Below are 6598 nucleotides of genomic sequence, written 5' to 3'. Positions count from 1 at the left end.
ACTGCTTCTTCCCCATCACTGATATTATTGTATATTCTTTTTCTTCAAAAGGAGCAGTATTATTTGCAAATCTTGTCTTGATCTAGAGCTTAGGGGTCTTTGCCAATATGTGCTTAAAGAATATTCATTTAATAATGATGGTGGGATTGCAATAAAACCTAAATGTGCAAATAGCTGCAAACACTAAGGATTATGGTTTTGGGGAATTAACTCCAAGAACTGTTTGCTTTGCTTTTTGTTTTAAGATTCATATAAGGCTGAGTGTGATTTGGAAATTTATTCTTTGATCATCATAAGATAGAATAAGGATCTACTGAGAATTTGTCCTTCTTGTATTATGTAAAACTGTCTCAAGAATTTTTTAATGTTTAATTGTAGATGGACACAATTTATTTATTTATTTATTTATTTATTTATTTATTTTTATGTGGTGCTGAGGATCAAACCCAGGTGCTCTATCTCTGAACTACAACCCCAGTCCTCAAATATTTATTTTCAGATTTAAGAAATCCTTATTTTGACAACTATATTATAAAAAATAAAAGTACAAAAATAAAATCTTTTAATCATCATTAATTGTAAATTTCATTAGGGATTTTTTAATTGTCTAGGAAAAGTTACTGAAAGCACATATTAAAAATGACTTCATATTTTAGAACCCAGTAAAAATTTCTTTCCTTTATTTTTAAGAAAGGAATGAGATTCTTTTTGTTGTTTTGTGTTTTAGCTGAAATTGCTAGAAAATTATTCCTGTAACTTTTCATTTGTCTGTGATCAAGAAGCATTATATACCAAAGTCCAATTTAAAATATAATGCCATAGAATAAGCAAATAAAATATGTTTTAATAAAAAATATTTATAAGAAAATCAGTGTTCTAGAAAAGTACAAAGGTCCTTATAGGTTATAAGAGAACAATGAAGCTGGGCCAGGATGTGGACTATATCTATAACATGCTCTGGCTGGAAATGTAAATTGATACAGGATATTGGAAAAGCATTTGGTTGTATGTATATCCGATGATCCATAAATTTCACTAATGGAAATAAATTAAAAAAACAAGAATGCACACATATGCTCAAGTAAAAACACTATGAGAATATTCATAGCAGAAGTATTCATGATATTCAAGAAATGAAAAACTGTACCAATCACAATAGTCTCTCAACAAAATAGATAAATCAACTTAACTATATCCATAAAATGACTGTTTAATCAGCTTTTTCACTAGTATAACTAAAAGACCCAACCAGAAAAATTGTAGAGTAGGAAAGATTTATTCAAGGGCTCATGGTTTCAGGGGTCCATTCCTTGGGACTTGAGGTGAAGCAGAATATCATGGTGGAAGATTGTAGCAGAGGGAAGCATTTCGCATAACAATCAGGAAGTAGAGATAAAGGCCTGCACTTGTCAGATACAAACATATATCCCAAAGTCAAGCTCCCAATTCCCACCTCCTCCAGCCATACCCTACTTTATTTACCACTGTTAATTCCTACTCAGAGATCAATTCACTGATTAGGTTAAGACTCTCACAACCCCTCTCTCAGTCCCAGGCCTTGGAGCACCTCTCTTGCAACATCTTCCCTCAAGCCTCTACTCTCCTTTGGGTCCATATCATCTGGAATCCATATTCTCCCATCAGATTCACTAACACCAACACATTTAGCACCAAAATAATGTAAATACCCAATGCCTCCCCACAACTAGGACTCAAGCTGCCCCACCTGTGCCACTATGGCAAAGCGGCAGCCCACTGCGAATATTACCCCAACTTCTTCAAGACGGTAGACAGCTTCTTCGACCATGGTGCCAGCAAGGTAGAGGATAAGCTGGTGGAGGACCTGAAGACCTGGTAGAGCCAGGAGCAGAAGCAGAACCAGATGGGAAGAATCTTGTGAATCATCAAGACCTGAAACCATGTGATGAGTCTCTCTTTCCCTGTTCTGGGTGGTGACTGTTCCTGGGAGTCATCAAGGGCTACTGGGCCCAGCACAGCCAACAACAACACATGCCCTACAAGGGAGGTATCCATTACCACACTAATGTGAGTGTAGATGAAGCAAAAACATTGGCTTTTCTGATGACTTATAAGTGTGCAGTGGTTGATATGACATTTTGAGGTATTAAAGAGGTGTAGATTTCATCTCACTCCTGTCAGAATGGCAATCATCAAGAATACAATCATCAAGAATACAACAAAAAATATTGGCGAGAATGTGGGGAAAAAGGTACACTCATACAATGCTGGTGGGACTGCAAATTGGTACAACCACAATGAAAAGCAGTATGGAGATTCCTCAGAAAACTAGGAATGAAACCACCACTTAACCCAGCTATCCCACTCCTCGGTTTATATCCAAAGGATTACAGCTTACTTCAGTATTGCAGCCATGTCAATGTTTATAGCAGCTCAATTCACAATAGCTAGACTATGGAACCAACCTAGGTGTCCTTCAATAGATGAATAGATAAAGAAAATGTGGTATATATATTCAATGTAATATTATTCAGCTTTAAAGAAGAATGAAATTATGGTGTTTGCCGGTAAATGTATGGAGTTGGAGAATATTATGCTAAGTGAAATAAGCAATCCTGAATGTTTTCTCTAATATGCGGATGCTAATTCACAATAAGGCAAGAGGCACTAGAGAAGAATAGCATTACCTTAGATTAGGTAGAGGGAAGTGAAGAGAAGGGAAGGGGAGGGGAGTGGAGGGGGACTAGGAAAGATAGGAAAAATGAAACAGACATTATTACTTTATGTATATATGTGACTGCATGACCAATATGATTCTGCAATATGTACACTCAGAAAAAAATGAGAAATTATATCCATCTATGTATGATGTGTCAAAATGCATAAATGCATTCTACTGTGATGTATAACTAATTAAAACAAAACAAAACAAAAATAAACTAAGAAATTAAGATTAAAAAGGGAAAAAAAAAGATCAATCCCAAGAACTCTACAGATTATAAATTGGAGAAGATCACAAGAAGGTTCACCATGGAACTCACCAAAAATGTTTTTTTTTTTTTTTTTGTCAGTTCTAGCATTGATGTGCCTGCTCCAGATGTGAGCACAGGTGAGCAGAAGATGTTCTGGATGTTTACACCTATGCCAGAACCACAGGGCACTATGATATTGATGCACATACCTATGTTACTGGTAAACTCATCAGTCAAGGAGGTATCCGAGGATGCATCTCTGCTACTGGCCCTGGTGTTTTCCATGGAATTGAAAACTTCATCAATGAAGCTTCTTACATGAGCATTTTAGGAATGACACAAGGCTTTGGAGATAAAACATTTGTGTCTCAGGGGTTTGGTAACATGGGCCTGCACTCTATTCGGTATTTACATTGTTTTGGTTCTAAATGTGTTGGTGTTGGTGAATCTGATGGGAGTATGTGGAATCCAGATGATATTGATTCAAAGAAACTGGAAGATTTCAAATCTCAATATTAACAAATTCTGAGTTTCACCAAGGCAAATGTATATGAAGAAAGCATCTTGGAGGCTGACTGTGACATACTGATTCCTGCTGCCAATGAAAAGTGGTTAAGCAAATCCAGTGCACCCAGAGTCAAAGTCAAGATCTTTGCGGAAGGTAAGGTGCTAATAGACCAACTCCAGAAGCTGATAAGATTTCCCTGGAGAGGAACATCATGGTTATTCCAAATTTCTACGTAAATGCTGGTGGAGTGACAGTATCTTACTTTGAATGGCTGAAGAATTGGAATCATGTACACTATGGCTAACTAACCTTCAAATATGAAAGGGATTGTAACCACTACTTGCTCAAGTTTGTTCAAGAAGATTTAGAAAGAAAGTTTGGAAATCATGGTGGAACAATTCCTGTAGTTCTCACTGCACACTGGCAGGCTAGGATATGGGGTACATCAGAGAAAACATTGTGCATTCTGGCTTAGCCTATACCATGGAGCATTTAGCCAGATGAATTATGCAGATTGCTATGAAATATAACCTGGGCTTGGAGCTGAGAACAGCTGCCTACGTGAATGCCATTGAGAAAGTCTTCATTCAAAGTGTACAATGAAGCTGGCGTGACCTTCACATAGATGGATCATGGTTAACTTCCTCACCACCACCTTCACCTGTAACTTCTGCTGACCTATCACAAGTTTATGTGTAACTGCAGAAAGCTTTATCTCATGCCCCATTAAACAGTGGACACTGTTCTCAACAAGTAAATTCAATGTAGTCCCATAAGAAGAAAGAAATTAAGTTTAGGGAATTGTGTATAATCTAATGAGTGTGGAAGTAGAAATCACTATTCCAGATGGCCATTTAGGCATTTTGCTTTTAAATAAAAGTCTCCACCACTTGACTGTGCTGTCTTGCTCCAGGGCTTTTCTCAACACAGTCAGTGCTGTTGCCAGGGAAAGTAGTCAAGGACAGTCACTCACTTTTGCTCAAGACAAGTCTGGGATGTGTTTTAATTTTGACACAATTGAGAATCATAAATATGGTTTTCAGAAGGTAGCTTTGTCCTCAAATGAGTTATTGGTATTTTACAACTGCACAGTAACTCAATTTTATAAATTGCAAACAAAAATAAACGATATCTTCTATGCATTTTATTCTTATGGAATAAAATAAGTACATGCTGCTGTAATAAAATTGCCTTGAATCACTTAATAAGCTTAACCTTGGCTCAAGCAGTGAATTCCTATAAACATGTAAATGAAAGCTAGCATTTTTATAACATAAAACAGTATCATTTTTAGCTTATCAGTCATGTATTATGCAGCAAAATCAAAAAGCTTTATAGAGGTCTTCATACTTGGAAATACTGGAGGCTATTCTTGTTAAAACTATCAGATTTCACCAACTACTATAATGACACATAGTCAAAGAATGCAGTAACCTCCTTATCATATTAATGAATTGTTCTTCCCTTTTGAAGATCTATTGTGTTGACAATCAAACCATAACTCAAGTAGAGAGTCCCAGGAAAAACCACTAGGCTCCGGGTTTGGAGTGCAGCTGGCTCTGAGCACTGCCAGTGGCCCTGACTCAGCCTGACTGTGTGTCCTCTCCTTCTGAAGGCTTTACATTCTATACCCACCTTCCTTAACAACAGACTGGAAACAACATGTTCTAGTGTTTACAAAGATTTTGGTCAGAGCCTTTTGATCAGTAGTGTCCCAATGAAATACTAGATAATAATGTAAGAATGAGTGCTTTTTTTTTTTTTAATAATAATACCCTTTCACAAGTTTCTAACTACTTTGCAACTGCATGTCTTAACCTGGTGATAAAAGCAGTAATTAAAAGTTTACCTTAAAAAAACAAACAAAACAAAAACACTCTCACAATCCAATCATTTCTCCTCTGAACCTTCTTGTATTTTCTCACATGTCACCTTTTGGGGGAAACCTCATATCCATACCATAACAATGACATACACGTATACACATATGCATACAAGTACAATTTAGCCTGGATACAACAATATGGATGACATTAATTTTGAGTTCAATAATAGACAATAATTGAAACACAAGAGTATATGGTGTAGATTCATTTTTATAAAGCTAAGAAACAGACCAAATTCAGTAATGGCATTTAAATTAAAATTCTGCTTACCCTTTGGAGGTTTATCATGAAATGGGAGGTAGGGTAAGAGAATTTACAGGGAACATAATTTTTTGTTTCTCTCTTCTTGTTACACGTACTCGTTCAGTATGTGAATTTATCAAACTGTATATTTATTACAGTGAATATTTTATATGTATATTAAACTTTAGTAAAATGTTTTATATATTGATAATAATGAGTTTGGTTTATCAAGAAAGGATAGTTGGATGATTGATCATTAAGTGCTTTCATTGGATACTAATATTTTGGTACACTTTATCCATAGTTCAGTACTTGGTCTTTGTTAGGGCACTGAGGTTGACTAGAGTTGAGGTTGCCAACTTACTAAAAGCACAAAATCCTGATGAACAAGTCACAATTTTAATATATTCAATGAAACTGGTGAATATTCTTTTCCATTAACTGTAATGTTTAAATTTCATATTTAAGACATACCTTTTATTATTATCAAATTATTAAACGGCAGGTGGTTTAGTAAATACAGGATGAAAATAGAGAAAGGTAAAATATAAGAGTTTTTTTAAAATGATGGTGACACTTGATAATGTGTGCTTTTTTATAAATAAAATTCTTGTTTCTGGGGTGTGTCTTTGGGCATCACGTTCAGTGTCTCTCAGCTTAAAGGAGACAGAAAAACCATGCCATCTTGCAGATGTTGGGTTGCCTGTTTATTATTGTATGATGCTGCACTTTTGTTTTAGTTTAAAAAATTTTCTTTATCTAGAATGCTACATAGATGAAATCCTACCTATCTGAGATAATACTTGGGACATCTTTGTATTAGTATTGGGGATTCACATATATTTTTTTCATTACATGTGTGTGATTTTATTTACTCTGTGTGTGATTAACCATGTTATCAGGTGTCAATTTTGTTCAGAGAGTCACTTAAGTTTTGAGTTCTTTATGTCAAATTCACAGACATATCTCATATAACTCCTACATTACTTAAGTTATTTACCAACTTGTTT

At 35.4% G+C, this 6598-nt stretch overlaps 1 pseudogene; it reads left to right on the top strand.

Annotated features, from left to right (window-relative positions):
• The first annotated feature begins 2082 nt into the window (after positions 1-2082).
• Positions 2083-4084, top strand: LOC101965223 (glutamate dehydrogenase 1, mitochondrial-like; annotated as a pseudogene).
• The last annotated feature ends 2514 nt before the right edge of the window (positions 4085-6598 follow it).

Source organism: Ictidomys tridecemlineatus, chromosome 1 (assembly GCF_052094955.1).
Source record: "Ictidomys tridecemlineatus isolate mIctTri1 chromosome 1, mIctTri1.hap1, whole genome shotgun sequence".
In the NCBI taxonomy this organism is placed as follows: domain Eukaryota; kingdom Metazoa; phylum Chordata; class Mammalia; order Rodentia; family Sciuridae; genus Ictidomys; species Ictidomys tridecemlineatus.
This window is presented reverse-complemented; position numbering and strand designations above follow the sequence as displayed.